At 47.0% G+C, this 17195-nt stretch overlaps 1 protein-coding gene across 1 annotated transcript in view; it reads right to left on the bottom strand.

Moving 5' to 3' along the window:
• The window catches only part of LOC128418354 (guanylate-binding protein 1-like), a 61345-nt gene extending 44844 nt beyond the window's left edge, over nucleotides 1–16501 (bottom strand). The window contains exon 1 of the mRNA XM_053397946.1: nucleotides 16304–16501. The gene's annotated coding sequence lies outside the window, so the exon portion shown is untranslated. The remainder of the gene's footprint in view (nucleotides 1–16303) is intronic.
• Between the last annotated feature and the right edge of the window lie 694 nt (nucleotides 16502–17195).

The raw sequence follows: 17195 nt of genomic DNA, 5'->3' as shown, positions 1-17195 counted from the left end.
CTCCATGGCTCAAAAACGTGGTTTTCAAGCACGGATCCTCATGGATCCTCACGCTTTTTGCATTGGGCCAACCCAAACTCACCGTCAAATCACACATCATGTCCAGGGGCACAGCATCCACCACAAAAAACTGAGATCCACGGTTATCTGGCAGTGGCATGGCCCAAAAACGTGGTTTTGAAGCATGGATCCTCATGGATCCTCATGATTTTTGCACAAGACCAGCCCAAAGTCACCATCAGATCAAACATCATGGCCGGGGGCACAGCGTCCACCACAAAAATCACGGATCCATGGCTTCCTGGCCATACCATGGCCCAAAAACGTGGTTTCGAAGCATGGATCCTCACGGATCCTCACAGTTCTTGCATTGGGCCACCCCAAACTCACTGTCAAATCACACATCATAGCCAGGAGCACAGCCTGCACCACAAAAATAATGGACCCATGACTTCCTGGTAAATCCATGGCCCGAAAACGTGGTTTTGAAGCACGGATCCTCATGGATCCTCACGCTTTTTGCATTGAGCTACCCTAAACTCACTGTCATGTCACACATCATGTCCAGGGGCACAGCCTGCACCACAGAAAACTCAGATCCACGGTCATCTGGCAACGGCATGGCCCAAAAACGTGGTTTTGAAACATGGATCCTCATGGATCCTCATTATTTTTGCACTAGATCAGCCCAAAGTCACCATCAGATCAAACATCATGGCCAGGGGCACAACATCCACCACAAAAAACACGGATCCACGGCTTCCTGGTCATACCACGGCCCAAAAACGTGGTTTTGAAGCATCGATCCTCATGGATCCTCACATTTTTCGTATTGGGCCAACCGAAACTCGCTGTCAAATCACACAACATGTCCAGGGGCACAGCCTGCACCACAGAAAACTCAGATCCATCGCTTCCTGGCAACACCATGGACCAAAAACGTGGTTTTGAAGCACGGATCCTCACGGATCCTCACGCTTTTTGCACTAGATCAGCCCAAATTCACTGTCAAATCACACATCATGGCCGGGGGCACAGCCTGCACTACAAAAAACTGAGATCCACGGTTTCTTGGCCACACCATGGCCCAAAAACGTGGTTTTGAAGCACGGATCCTCACGGATCCTCACACTTTTTGCATTGGGACAACTCAAACTCACTGTCAAATCACACATCATGGCCATGGGCACAGCCTGCACCACGAAAAACTCGGATCCACGGCTTCCTGGCCATATTGTGACCCAAAAACGTGGTTTTGAAGCACGGATCCTCATGGATCCTTATGCTTTTCACATTGGGCCACCCCAAACTCACTGTCAAATCACACATCATGGCCAGGGGCACAGCCTGCACCACAAAAACTCGGATCCACGGCTTCCTGGCAACACCATAGCCCAAAAACGTGGTTTTGAAGGACGGATCCTCATGCTTTTCACATTGGGCCAACCCAAACTCACCGTCAGATCACACATCATGTCCAGGGGCACAGCCTGCACCACAAAAAAACTCAGATCCACGGCTTCCTGGCAACACCAGGGCCCAAAAACATGGTTTTGAAGGACGAATCCTCATGGATCCTAACGCTTTTTGCATTGGGCCACCCCAAACTCACCATCAAATCACACATCATGTCCAGGGGTACAGTCTGCACCACAAAAGACTAGGATCCACGGTTATCTGGCAACGCCATGGCCAAAAAACGTGTTTTTGAAGGTCGGATCCTCACGGATCCTAACGCTTTTTTCATTGGGCCAACCAAAACTCAACGGCAAATCACACATCATATCCAGGGGCACAGCCTACACAACAAAAAACTCGGATCCACGGTTATCTGGCAACGCCATGGACCAAAAACATGGTTTCGAAGCACGGATCCTCATGGATCCTCATGATTTTTGCACTAGATCAGCCCAAAGTCACCATCAGATCAAACATCATGGCCAGGGGCACAACATCCACCACAAAAATCACGGATCCACGGCTTCCTGGCCACAACGTGGCCCAAGAACGTGGTTTTGAAGCACGGATGCTCTTGGATCCTCATGCTTTTTGCTTTGGGCCAACACAAACTCAATGTCAAATCACATATCATGTCCAGGGGCACAGCCTGCACAACAAAAAACTCAGATCCACGGCTTCCTGGCCATATCGTGGACCAAAAAAGGTGGTTTTGAAGCACGGATCCTCATGGATCCTCACGCTTTTTGCACTAGATCAGCCCAAACTCACCATCAAATCACACATCATGGCCAGGGGCACAGCCTGCACCACAAAAATCACGGATCCATGGCTTCCTGGCCACTCCATGGCTCAAAAACATGGTTTTGAAGCACGGATCCTCATGGATCATCACACTTTTTGCATTGGGGAACCCCAAATTCACCCTTTATTCACATATCTTGTACATAACCACAGATCTGACCACAAACATCATGGATCTACTGCTTCATGGCCCTGGCCAGATGCTACCCTGGATATATTGGCCAATTTTTAGGTGGGTGTGCTGGGATGGAGGAAACGTAGTCGGCTGAATCTCTATCCTTTAAAGATGGGCGTCCAATGGCTGGGCCAGAATAATTTCAGTTTGGTTTGCCAGCTCCCAGCTCTTCATGGGGCGCAATAGTCACCTGTAGCTGCCATCAGGAGTCCCTGTGTGATCCTGGATGCTTCTGTCTCTATGGAGGCATTGGTCACAAATGTAGCCAAACTGGAATTTTTGAATCTATGTCAGGTTAGGCAATCGGTACCGTACCTGTCCCTTTCCAACCTAGCCATGGTGATCCATGCAGTAGTCACCTGCATACAGTGGTACCTCGCAAGACGAATGCCTCGCAAGACGGAAAACTCGGAAGACGAAAGGGTTTTTGGTTTTTTGAGCTGCTTCGCAAGACAATTTTCCCTATGGGCTTGCTTCACAAGACTTAAATGTCTTGCAAGTTTGTTTCCTTTTTCTTAACACCGTTAATACAGTTGCGACTTGACTTCGAGGAGCAACTCGTAGCACACGGTGTGGTAGCCTTTTTTGAGGTTTTTGAAGACTTTGGTGATTTTTGAAGCTTTTCCAAAACTTTTCCGACACCGTGCTTCGCAAGACGAAAAAAATCACAAGACAACAAAACTCGCGGAACAAATTAATTTCATCTTGCGAGGCACCACTCTACTAGACTACTTTAACTTGCTGTACACCTGAGCCGGGGAGTGCAGGGTATAAATGTGATAGAGAGAGAGAGAGAGTGAGAGAGAGAGAGAGAGAGAGAGAGAGAGAGAGAGAGAGAGAGAGAGAGATGCAGGGCTACCCTTGAGACTGCTCCAGAAACTCCAAATGGTCTAAAATGCAGATGCATGAGTTCTTACTTGGACTTTGTGGAGAGCCCACATTCAGTTGGTTGTTCATCAGCTGGATTGGCTCCAGGTGGAGTATCAAATCAGGTTCAATGTTTTGGTGCTAATCTTTAAAGCCCTAAACAGTCTGTGACCTTTCTTATCTGTGGGAATTATCTTCCAATACACCCCCATGAGTGTGACGCTCATCTAACAACAACCTACTGGTGGTCCCTGGCCCAAAACATATCCAGCTGTCCTCAACCAGAGCCAGAGCCTTTTTGGTGGAACACTTTGTCTAATGAGACCAGGGCTCAGTGCAATCTATCTCAGTTCTCTCACTTGTCATGGTGAGTGGGCTTGCACATTCCTATGACCCTTGTGAGCGAAGCCGTTGGGAATCTCGTATTCCCAGTCACCCAAGGTGGTAAGGTCAAAGAAAATTAAATATGCTCAGAGTCCTGTAGTGATTTCATGCTCTTTATTGCAGCTTGTAAAACAGTGACTGAATTTTCCCCAAAACCTCAGGCTTTTATATACATTATTTACACAATGAGTCCCGTCTGACTGGCTGATTCTGCTTCCCTCCTGGAGCCTGATTGGTCTTTTCCTGCAAGCCAATCAGTTCTTGCATTCTAGGATCCTACTTGCCTATTGTTCTAGGATCCAAGCTTAGTACATAACAGGGAAGGAGCTAGACAAAGAATGATCCAAGAAGTCCTCAATGGCAGAACAGACGGGTGATAACAAGCAGTGTGTTACAACGGCTGTGAAGGCAAATGAAGGCTGTAGCAGATAGGATCCACCAGTTCGTCGTGACTACTCATGCCATCAGAACAGAGCCCTACTGCGAAGACTGTGCGTTGGTCAGTGTGCACTGATCTACACACATAAAACAAATTCATGCACAGGCATCTTCCAAAAACCCAACCCAACCCCCCCAAACCCTCCCCCCATGGTGATCACTAAATGGCTACGGGGGCAGGAATGTGAAGCCCCTAGCCATGAACCGACACATGGGCGTTCAGTCGTTCTGACTCAAGGAATGAGGCAGTTGAGCAGCTCAGCAGCTGTATCCATGACTGAGCAGCCCCTTTTAGGATCCACTATGCTCACCCCGAAAAGGGGAAGGGGCTGGAAACAGTGCCCTAAACATAGTATGCCTCCCTTTTTCCCTGACTGGATTACCGCGCCCAGGTGGAATCTCTTTTCCCATAGTTTGAATCCATTATTCTGCATCCTAGTCTCTAGAACAGCAGAAAACAATCTTGCTCCCTCTTCAACATGACATCCCTTCAAATATTTAAACAAGGCTATCATGTCACTCCTTAATCTTCTCTTCTCTAGATTAAACAAATCCAGCTCCCTAATTCTCTCCTCATAGGGCTTGGATTCCAGACCTTTTACATTTTGGTCACCCTCCTCTGGACATGTTCCAGCTTGACAATATCCTTCTTCAACTGGACACAGTATTTCAGGTGTGGTCTGACCAACCAGAATAGTGTGGTAGCATTCCTTCACTTGATCTAGACACTATACTCCTATTGATGCAGCCCAGAATTGCATTGGCGTTCTTAGCTGCCACATCACACTGTTGACTCATATTCAGCTTGTGGTCGACTAAGACTCCCAGATCCCTTTCACTGGTACTGTTGTCAAGCCAAGTGTCCCCCACCTGTGCATTTCATTTTTTCTATCCAGGTGTAGTACCTTACATTTCTCCCTATTGAACTCCATATTGTTGGTTTTGGCCCAGCTCTCTAGGCTATTCAGGTCATTTTGAATTCTGACCCTGTCCTCTGGTGTATTAGCAACTCCTCCCAGTTTGCAGTCATTTGCAAATTTGATTAGCACGCCCTCTATTCCATCATCCAAATCATTTATAAAAATATTGAATAGCACCAGGCCCAGGACAGAACCTTGTGGAACCCCAATAGTCATTTTTTTCCAGGATGAAGGTGAGCCACTGATGAGCAATATTTGGGTTCAGCCCGTCAACCAATTACAAATCCACCTAACAGTAGCTTTGTCTGGCCCACATTTTACTAGTTGTTTTGCAATAATATCATGGGGGACCTTTTCAAAGGCCTTACCAAAGTCAAGGTAAGCTGGTACAAGGGAAAGCAGGATTGTAATTACCGTAAAAATTACTGATCAGCAGTCTCAACCTAACCCGCTATGTGGGGAGAGCCACATGTTCCTTTGGAAGGCAAGTGGAATACAGTGTGATATACTGACAGCTGTTTTAAAAGATGTATCTGTAACTTAAAATCCAGTATCAGAAAAAAACAAAAATAGATGGTCCCTGTGTGGATAGTCATGTTTGCATGATGGGGCCACCTCCAGTGACCATGTGGCCTGATATAAAAAGGTAAAGGTACCCCTGCCCGTACGGGCCAGTCTTGACAGACTCTAGGGTTGTGCGCCCATCTCACTCAAGAGGCCGGGGGCCAGCGCTGTCCGGAGACACTTCTGGGTCACGTGGCCAGCGTGACATCGCTGCTCTGGCAAGCCAGAGCTGCACACGGAAATGCCGTTTACCTTCCCGCCGGTAAGCGGTCCCTATTTATCTACTTGCACTTTGATGTGCTTTCGAACTGCTAGGTTGGCAGGTGCTGGGACCGAGCAACGGGAGCGCACCCCGTTGCGGGGATTCGAACCGCCGACCTTTCAATCAGCAAGCCCTAGGCGCTGAGGCTTTTACCCACAGCGCCACCCGCGTCCCGCTGTGGCCTGATATAAGAGGGTTCTAAAATCAGTCCTGAAAGTAGACTGATTGAGAATGACACACTCATAGCTTTTGCTCTGCCATTAACAAGGTGAGCTGAAGCAAATTATTGCCTCCCTTTGGGCTTAGCAATATTTCCTACAGCATTCTTGTTGAAGGGCATTGGAGAGTTAGGTGAGGGTCACTTTTCTGTTTTTCCATCAAGCCCCCAGACAAGAATGCTACGGCATCAGCCCCAAACACTCAGTCTCATAACAAAAAATACTCAACGGAGTTAGGGCTGAGGGTAGGGGAAGTACAATCATGATCTTTACAGTCCTCTAGAAGCTGACCCTTTTGGTCATTGTGGTCATGGAGCCAAATATCTGTTCCCAAGTTTAAAGATCTAAACAAGTAAAGAACAAGCTTGCCCTTTACATGCAAAAGCCCTGAAATTCAGCCCATTGGGCAACGGATCATGGGGCTGGGAGGAGGGAGGTAAGGACTAGCACCTTCTCTGCCCTCCACCTCCAACAGCTACACCTGAAAGATTCATGATGGGGTTCGATTTGAGAAGCTGAATGTTTATAAAGGCACTTAGCCAATTTCTGCCACAGAAATTCTGAACAGAAACACTCTGCAGGATCAGCCCCCAAAAGAAACTGCTCTATGGTCTCTGTGTTGGGAAATGGGAACAGATCTCACCAACCTTCCCTCCACAAATCAGTATCACTACGAGGCTGAACTGAACAGCTTGCTCCAGAGTTTTAAGAGATACGTTTCTGTGGTGTAGTGGTTAAGAGGGGTGGACTCTAATCTGGTGAGCTGGGTCCGCTTCCCTGCTCCTCCACATACAGCTGCTGGGTGACCTTGGGCCAGTCACACTTCTCTCTGAACTCTCTCAGCCCCACCTACCTCACAAGGTGTCTGTTGTGCAGGTGGAAGGGAAAGGAGTTTTTTAGCCACTTTGAGACTTCTTCAAGTAGAGAAAAGCAGGATATAAAAACTAACTCCATAAATAAGAATTCTATGGAAAAGGACCATCCCTGCCATGATGATGAAAACTATATGTTTGGATTTTGCTGTATTATACCAACCTGTGGAATATGACAGTTCGCAGTTTCAAAATCTATTTGGCCACAGTGGATTGACAGTCTGGACACACGAACACCTCTGGAAGATCTTTTGAATCAATGCCTATGCGAAAGCAGTGGTACCAGTCCTTGCAGTTTCCTTCACAGTAAGCCATAGTTAGGTCACCACTGGGCCTCCTGCACCCTTCCTTCAAGAAACATAGTGACCAGCAGCCTTCAAACAAGGAAGGTAAAATATCTGAGCAATAGGTTAGTGTATCCTTCCATCCCTCTGGGCATGATCGAGACACAGTAATGTAACTCTCGTTCAAGATTTGTCTCTTTGGGAGGAACAGCATCAATTTCCACTTGAAAATATTTGTCTTGTCTTTCGAAATAGGTTTTCCCACAGGAACGGGGTGTCAGAGACAGAAATAATGGGAGAGGTTCATTGACTGTGAATGGAATAGTTTGACAGATAACTAAAGAAGAGAAATAAACTGATTCCAATGTTGCCTTTTGCATTCTAATGAAACAAAATATCTGAAAAATGAAAGTAATTTTCCTTTGCTGGACTTGCCTTAAAGAAATGGATACAAATAGAAATTGCTTCCTCTAGAGGGAGCCTGTTAAATTGTTGCTACAGTCTACTTGAGGACTCAACAACTGTCAGATTAAGATCGTGGGACCAGACTTGTTTGACCTTGATTAAGTATGAGCAGGAAGGAAGTTTGGGTGCTTGCTTTATGCAAGACAAATGCCTTGCTGGAACTGATGCATGAAAAGATGGATTTGATGAATGAGAAAATGGACTTGGTGACTGTTGTGGTTAATAACTGTGGACAAGCAGGGAATATTGAGACAGACACCATTCAAGGACCAACCTATGAACCTGTATTGACTGGGCAAGTGCAGAAGATAATGGAGGAGGATGTGGCCGCATCTCAAACATTACAAATGGAGAGACCCGAGGCCCTACAGGAGCATAAACCGCTGTCATTGAAGATTGAAGTTGGAGTGGGCCAGGGGGAGTCTGGAGCTGAGGAGGTTCTTAACTTTGGAGAGACTTTGAAATATGCTTTTAAATATCTTTTGGAGTACACTGATGACTGTGGAGAGTGGAACTGTGGGGAATGGGCGGCTTTGATGAAGGGAGATGGAGACAATTTTGGATTTGAATCCCCCAGAGATCTGCTCCCCAATGAGAAAGGGAAGAAATTAAGAAAGAGATCAACAATCGACAAGGAAAAGGGCAAGTATAAACAAAAAGAAGAAGATTTGCAGAAGGGGCATGGAAGAGACTTAAGAGCCTCGGACATAAGACTTCCAGGTTGATGGACTAGATGGAATGGACAGTAAGGACTGACACGACCCGGGACCAGGAAGAAGAGACGCTGGATGAAGATTGGAAGAAAATTTATAAAGAAAACTTTTTATTGGGGGAATTAGCCTAAAATGAATGAATATTAGGGGAAATGTTGGAAGGAAACTATATGACTCTAGCAGAATATATCAGGAGTTATAACTGAGCATTAAGTTTTAAGCCTTAAGGCATTTTATGGTAAGACAAGGTTAAATAAATTAAGGTAATTTGAATAACAGAATATGGGGAAAGATGGAAAGGATCTGTTGAGTTAAATAAGAGGTTAAATTGATAAGATAAATTATTTATCAAAAATTGAGAAAGATGGAAAGAATTTGCTGAAATAATTAACTAAACTAGAATACAAAAAGGGAGGTGTGAGGAGGTCAATGAAACAAGCAAATGGAAGTTGGAGATATGTAACCCGGGATTTGTGTTTTTTGTTTTATTTCCTTTTTTGCCGTATAGTTGTATTGGTTTTTATGTTTTTGTGTTTTTCTCTCTTTTTTTCTCTTTTCATGTACTGTAGTTGTTCTCTATTTTCTTTTTTTTTGTAATTTTGAAATTATTAATAAATATTACTTTTTTTAAAAAAAGGTTTCCCCACAGTACTGTATTATTTCTTTTGCAATCCAGGGTCTAATGGCAGCCATATCCTTTTGTATGAACTGTAATTGGATGTTATTGCATCAATCACAGAGTGGGTCAATCCATGTTTGGAATCTAGATAGAACATGGTCTTCCTTTTAAAAATTATTACTATCAGTATCCAGTGGACTTCTCTGTCATTTACTGGAATAATCAAAACATCTTTCTTTAGCACTCCAAATCTCAAACAGTTCTTCAGAGCTTACACTGGCAATCTTTGACATATCTGCATGAAGTGGCAAGTATGGTAAGTGGGAAAATTGTTCCATCATGACCTAGCTCTTTGGCCATGATCACCCTGGAGGCAAGAAAGGCATCTATTATGCAATCATTTATCCAGTTTGATCCTTTCAGTGTGGTTATGTCATAGTCATACACACGGATGTTGCCAACTGAACCCACAAGTCCCATGGTTTGTAGACTGAGTGTGGGGAAGGTACAGTTGTGCCATGGGGAAACTGATGTACAAATCAGTGATTTGTCCAAACACTTCTCACTTTGTGTTGAGAATATGGGGCTGCTATCAAAAGAATCAATATTGGTCACTGTTAAATCCTCTTTCCCACTTTTTGGAGTGGAGGTCATCTGAGGCTGAGTGCTTTCCAGGCGTCTCATAGTCAGTTGGTGATCTTAAGGAGTCAAACCCCTCAGCAGCCTGCACTGAGTCAGCTGCTGGAGCTACTGTTATCTTTTCCTGCAGCCTGGGGAACTTTCTTCCCGATCTACTCTTCTGTCTTTTATTTCACTTCAACTGTGTGAGCTGCAACTGGCAAGGCTTCCCTGGTTCTGGTGGCATGCTGATAGATTTTGTGACAGCTATAATATGGTAACAAGTCCTGGCTGATGGGTGCGCACACAATGTCCTGTACGGACTGTGCATGCATGGCAGCCCGTATGGCCGCTGTGCGTGTGGCAGCCCATATGGTCGCCAGGAGAGCGGCTGCCCATACGACCTGTACGACCGCCGTGAGAGGGGCTGCCTGTATGGACGCTACGCGAGCAGCAGCCTGTACAGTCACTGCGAGAGCAGCTGCCCATATGGCCCATACGGTTGCTGCGAGAGGGGCTGCCTGCACAGTTGCCGCAAGAGCGGCAGCCCACATGGATGCCGCACAAGCGGCAGCCGGTACAGCGACTGTACTGTCACTCTCCCCCCAGCATGGCACCCCGGGGCACCATCACCCCGCTGCCCCTTCATATGTCCCTGCAGTCAATCAAATGTACTATGAACAATCTGAAGTCATGCTGGGCACAATTCACCACTAATCCTGTTCTTTTTCTAAAAACACGTGGTGGACTCCAGGAAAGCTGTCAGCAGGCACCATGATGCCCATGGGCACCACGTTGGAAACCCCCTATTTCAAAGTTTGCACTGACAAAATCTGTTGGCAAGAAAACTTGCAGTTAAACCTCCATTTATAATTACCACCCCCGCAAAGCAACCAACTTTTGTCCCAGAACCATTTGTAGCTGAATTGACGCAAGACAGGTGATTGTTTTTCATGGTTACTTTGGTGGTCTCCATCTAGTTGGTTTGATAATTTACATTCACAGGTAAGATCATCACAATCTCTGCCTTGGATATTCTTGAGGTTTAGCAGCGTCAAAAATTTCCAGGTGCTGTTCTTCACAGTGGAAGCTATGAATATGAATGTCATTTTAATTCAATGTTCTTGCTAATGCAGAACCATTTCAGATAGTGTTTGTATTTCGGTCATTCCATGGACATTGGTGTGATCTTACAATATAATTTGGTGGAGTCCATTTAACAATCATGCCAATCCATGAGGATTAAAGTATTTAATATAGTGTTTGTTCCTTGGCTGTGCTCTGTGGTTTTTGTGGTTCATTCTGTGGTCATATACATCATGTGTGATTTGATAGTGATTTCAGGGTGACCAAACATAAAAAAACCTAAGGATCCATGGGGATCTGTGCTTCATGAGAATCTTTTTACAGCATGGCAGTGCCCCAAAGTGATCTGGCCATGAGCAGCATAGGTGGTCGGGTAATGAATATGGGGCGACCAAGAAAACTGTGGAGCCGTAAATTTTAAATATATATATATATGTATTCAATTTTATAAGGATAGGGAAGTACAGAAAGGGAAAAGGGGGAGGAGATAGATATATAGATAGATTAGAAATTTAAAAGACCTATAAAGATTATCAAATCCTACAAAGTACTACTACTACTACTACTAATATATTTGTACCCTGCCCATCTGGCTGGGTTTCCCCAGCCACTCTGGGTGGCTTCCCAAAAAAAGAAAGAAATAAAAATACATTAAAAAGTCACACATTAAAAACGTCCCTAAACAGGGCTGCTGTCAGATGTCTTCTAAATGTCAGGTAGTTGTTTATCTCTTTGACATCTAATGGGAGGACATTCCACAGGGCAGGCGCCACTACCAAGAAGGCCCTCTGCCTGGTTCCTTGTCGCTTTGCTTCTCACAGTGAGGGAACCACCAAAAGGCCCTTGGTGCTGGACATCAGTGTCTGGGCAGAACAATGGGCGTGGAGATGCTCCAAAAGCATGAGGATCCATGAGGATGCGTGCTTCAAAACCATGTTTTTGGGCTATGGAGTTGCCAGGAAGCTGTGGATCCGAGTTTTTTGTGGTGCAGGCTGTGCCCCTGGACATGATGTGTGATTTGACATTGAGTTTGGCCTGGCCCAATGCGAAAAGCGTAAGGATCCATGAGGATCCGTGCTTCAAAACCACGTTTTTGGGCCACGGTATGGCCAGGAAGCCGTGGATGTCAGTTGTTGTGGTCCGGGCTGTGCCCCTGGCCATGATGTGTGATTTGACGGTGAATTTGGGCTGATCTAGTGCAAAAAGCGTGAGGATCCATGAGGATCCGTGCTTCAAAACCACGTTTTTGGGCCACGGTATGACCAGGAAGCCGTGGATCCGTGATTTTTGTGGTGCAGGCTGTGCCCCTGGCTATGACGTGTGATCTGACGGTGAGTTTGGGTTGGCCCAATGCAAAAAGCGTGAGGATCCATGAGGATCCGTGCTTTAAAACCACATCTTTGGGCCATGCCGTTGCCAGATAACCGTGGATCTGAGTTTTCTGTGGTGCAGGCTGTGCCCCTGGACATGATGTGTTATTTGACAGTGAATTTGGGGTGGCCCAATGCAAAAAGCGTTAGGATCCGTGAGGATCCGACGTTCAAAACCACGTTTTTGGGCCACGGTATGGCCAGGAAGCCATGGATCTATGACTTTTGTGGTGGATGCTGTGCCCCTGGCCATGATGTTTGATCTGATGGTGACTTTGGGCTGATCTAGTGCAAAAATAATGAGGATCCATGAGGATCCGTGCTTCGAAACCACGTTTTTGGTCCATGGCGTTGCCAGATAACCGTGGATCCGAGTTTTTTGTTGTGTAGGCTGTGCCCCTGGATATGATGTGTGATTTGCCGTTGAGTTTTGGTTGGCCCAATGAAAAAAGCGTTAGGATCCGTGCGGATCCGACCTTCAAAACCAGGTTTTTGGGCCATGCCGTTGCCAGATGACCGTGGATCTCAGTTTTTTGTGGTGGATGCTGTGCCCCTGGACATGATGTGTGATCTGATGGTGACTTTGGGCTGGTCTTGTGCAAAAATCATGAGGATCCATGAGGGTCCATGCTTCGGTACCACGTTTTTGGGCCACGGTATGGCCAGGCAGGCGTGGATCCGAGTTTTTTGTGGTGTAGGCTGTGCCCCTGGCTATGATATGTGATTTGACAGTTGGTTTGTGTTGGCCCAATGCAAAAAGCTTCAAAACCACGTTTTTGGGCCACAGTATGGCCAGGAAGCCGTGGATCTGTTATTTTTGTGGTGGATGCTGTGCCCATAGCCATGATGTTTGATCTGATGATGACTTTGGGCTGATCTTGTGCAAAAATCATGAGGATCCATGAGGATCCGTCGTTCGGAACCACGTTTTTGGGCCACGGTATGGCCAGGAAGCCATGGATCCGTGATTTTTGTGGTGGATGCTGTGTCCCTGGCCATGATGTTAGATCTGATGATGACTTTGGGCTGATCTTGTGCAAAAATCATGAGGATCCATGAGGATCCGTCGTTCGGAACCACGTTTTTGGGCCACGGTATGGCCAGGAAGCCATGGATCCGTGATTTTTGTGGTGGATGCTGTGTCCCTGGCCATTATGTTAGATCTGATGGTGACTTTGGGCTGGTCTTGTGCAAAAATCATGAGGATCCATGAGGATCCATGCTTCAAAACCATGTTTTTGGGCCACGGTATGGCCAGGAAGCCGTGGATCCGAGTTTTTTGTGGTGGATGCTGTGCCCCTGGCCATGATGTTTGATCTGATGGTGACTTTGGGCTGGTCTTGTGCAAAAATCATGAGGATCCATGAGGATCTGTTCTTCAAAACCACGTTTTTGGGCCACGGAGTGGCCAGGAAGCCATGGATCCGTGATTTTCATGGTGCAGGCTGTGCCCCTGGACATGATGTGTGATTTGACAGTGATTTTGGGTTGGCCCAATGAAAAAAGCGTAAATCATGAGGATCCATGCTTCAAAACCACGTTTTTGGGCCACGGTATGGCCAGGCAGGCGTGGATCCGAGTTTTTTGTGGTGCAGGCTGTGCCCGTGGCTATGATATGTGATTTGATATTGAGTTTGTGTTGGCCCATTGCAAAAGCGTGAGGATCCATGAGGATCCGTGCTTGAAAACCACGTTATTGGGCCATGGAGTGGCCAGGAAGCCGTGGATCCATGATTCTTGTGGTGCAGGCTGTGCCTCTGGACACGAAGTGTGATTTGACAGTGAGTTTGGGTTGGCCCAATGCAAAAAGCGTGAGGATCCATGAGGATCCGTGCTTGAAAACCACGTTTTTGGGCCATGGAGTGGCCAGGAAGCCGTGGATCCGTGATTTTTGTGGTGCAGGCTGTGCCCGTGGCTATGATATGTGATTTGACATTGAGTTTGTGTTGGCCCAATGCAAAAGCATGAGGATCCATGAGGATCCGTGCTTCAAAACCACGTTTTTGGGCCACGGTATGGCCAGGCAGGAGTGGATCCGTGATTTTTGTGGTGGATGCTGTGCCCCTGGACATGATGTGTGATTTGACGGTGAGTTTGGGTTGGCCCAATGCAAAAAGCGTGAGGATCCATGAGGATCCGTGCTTGAAAACCACGTTTTTGGGCCACGGAGTGGTCAGGAAGCCATGGATCCGTGATTTTTGTGGTGCAGGCTGTGCCCCTGGACATGATGTGTGATTTGACAGTGAGTTTGGGTTGGCCCAATGTAAAAAGCGTGAGGATCCATGAGGATCCGTGCTTGAAAACCACGTTTTTGGGCCATGGAGTGGCCAGGAAGCTGTGGATCCGTGATTTTTGTGGTGCAGGCTGTGCCCCTGGAAATCATGTGAGATTTGACGGTGAGTTTGGGTTGGCCCAATGCAAAAATCATGAGGATCCATGAGGATCCATGCTTCGAAACCACGTTTTTGGGCCATGCCGTTGCCAGATAACCGTGGATCTCAGTTTTTTGTGGTGGATGCTGTGCCCCTGGCTATGATGTGTGATTTGACAGTGAGTTTGGGTTGTCCCAATGCAAAAAGTGTGAGGATCCATGAGGATCCGTGCTTGAAAACCACGTTTTTGGGCCACGGAGTGGCCAGATAACCATGGATCCATGATTTTTGTGGTGGATGCTGTGCCCCTGGACATGATGTGTGATTTGACGGTGAGTTTGGGTTGGCCCAATGCAAAAAGCGTGAGGATCCATGAGGATCCGTGCTTGAAAACCACGTTTTTGGGCCACGGAGTGGCCAGATAACCGTGGATCCGTGATTTTTGTGGTGCAGGCTGTGCCCCTGGGAATGATGTGTGATTTGACGGTGAGTTTGGGTTGTCCCAATGCAAAAAGTGTGAGGATCCATGAGGATCCGTGCTTGAAAACCACGTTTTTGGGCCATGGAGTGGCCAGGAAGCCGTGGATCCAAGTTTTTTGTGGTGGATGCTGTGCTCCTGGCCATGATGTTTGATCTGATGGTGACTTTGGGCTGATATAGTGCAAAAATCATGAGGATCCATTAGGATCTGTGCTTCGGAACCACGTTTTTGGGCCACAGTATGGCCAGGCAGGAGTGGATCCGAGTTTTCTGTGGTGTAGGCTGTGCCCCTGGCTATGATGTGTGATTTGACAGTGACTTTGGGTTTGCCCAATGCAAAAACTGTGAGGATCCATGAGGATCCGTGCTTGAAAACCACGTTTTTGGGCCACGGTATGGCCAGGAAGCCGTGGACCTGTGATTTCTGTGGTGGATGCTGTGCCCCTGGCCATGATGTGTAATTTGACAGTGAGTTTGGGCTGATCTAGTACAAAAATCATTAGGATTCATGAGGATCCGTGTTTTTTAACCATGTTTTTGCGCCATTGCGGCACCACGAAACAGTGGATGCGTGATTTCTTTGGTTCCTCCTACAGATTAAGATGTGGTCTACAGTAGCATGGTGTTTTCATTTTGTTTCAATATAAAAATCATATGAATTCATGAGGATCCGTGCCTCGGATCCATGTTTTTGTGGTGCTGCAGCGCGGCAAAGTGTTGGATCCACGTTTTTTATAGTCCAGTTTGTAGGCGTGCCTTCTAGGTGTGATTTGACACTGCATTTGTTGGAATTATTTTTTAAAAAGTGGAGGATCCATGAGGATCCGTGTAGATCCGCCTTTTATGGAGACCCTCATGCAGGGCAGGTTTGCAATGGCTGAAAAGTCATATATATATATATATATATCCTTTAGACCAGTGGTTCCCAACCTTTTTGGGGGGGCCATGTCCCACCTAAGCATCTCTAGAATCCTGGTCCGTCCGTCCCCCCCGACATACAATTCGTATTATTCAAAAAGTGAACTCCTATTCACGTAGAGGAAGCCTAAAAGCCCATTAACTGTTAATAAATCGTTCTCAAGTTGCCCCCCTTAAAAATCAAATTGCCCATCTGTGTGGCGTGTGCCCCACGTCGGGAACCACGGCTTTAGACAAAGGGCGCGTGAGGGGAGACGTGCTAGAAGTTTGCAAAATTATGTATGGCATGGAGAGTGCGGATAGAGACACGTTTTCCACCCTCTCTCATGACCCCAGGAAGCTGAATGTTGGAAGATTCAGGGTGGATAAAAGGAAATGCTTCTTTGGGCAGCGCACAGATAAACTGTGGAACTCACTGCCACGGGAGGCAAGGACGGCCACCGATTTGGACATGGCTTTAAACGAGGACGAGACCACCTAGAAGGGGGCCAAAGGCGGCAAAATGCTCCTGAATCCCAGCTGCCTGGACCTGTTCCATCTCCTGAGAACAGGATGCTGCATCCAGCCTCATGGGCGCCGCCAACAATGGGCCGCTTCCTGGCCAAGGGGGCGGGTTGGGCGGGAACGTGAGATTGGCCTGTCTGGGTGGCGAGATAGCGCAGGACCGAAAGTGAAAGCAGGCATCCGGCTGCCTCTTTCCTGCCAAGGCAAGCGATTCCAGGAAATCAGCGCTTCTCACGCCCGGCTCGATAAAGATCTCCCTGGCAAGCATGAAGACGAGGAAAAACCCTCCCGTCTCCAAACAAAAATAGGGACTTTTTTCTGAATTCCCCTTGCAGCACTTTGATCCGAAACCGAATAAATTCCTCGTTAGTGTGCGTTGCCCCGGGAGTGGGCATCGAGTGGTTAGTTCGTTTTAATTCTATTTTCTTTTTTCCCCCGCCACGGTGGGGGAAAGGCACTTGTGAGATTTTTCTGCCTCAGGGGCCAAATGAACTTGATTGGCCTTTGGTCTGAGTGGTGGAAAGGCACCATCTGCAGTCCCACTTCAAGCAGTGACATGTGCGCGGATAGGCTTTGAGCGTGTGTAAGAATAATGGAATGGGAGAGTTGGGGGGGGACACGCGGGTGGCGCTGTGGGTTAAAGCACAGAGCCTAGGACTTGCCGATCAGAAGGTCGGCGGTTCAAATCCCCGCAACGGGGTGAGCTCCACTTGCTGGGTCCCTGCTCCTGCCAACCTAGCAGTACGAAAGCACGTCAAAGTGCAAGTAGATAAATAGGTACCGCTCCGACGGGGAGGTAAACGC

This window comes from Podarcis raffonei, chromosome 8 (assembly GCF_027172205.1).
Source record: "Podarcis raffonei isolate rPodRaf1 chromosome 8, rPodRaf1.pri, whole genome shotgun sequence".
Classification (NCBI taxonomy): Eukaryota; Metazoa; Chordata; class Lepidosauria; order Squamata; family Lacertidae; genus Podarcis; species Podarcis raffonei.
This window is presented reverse-complemented; position numbering and strand designations above follow the sequence as displayed.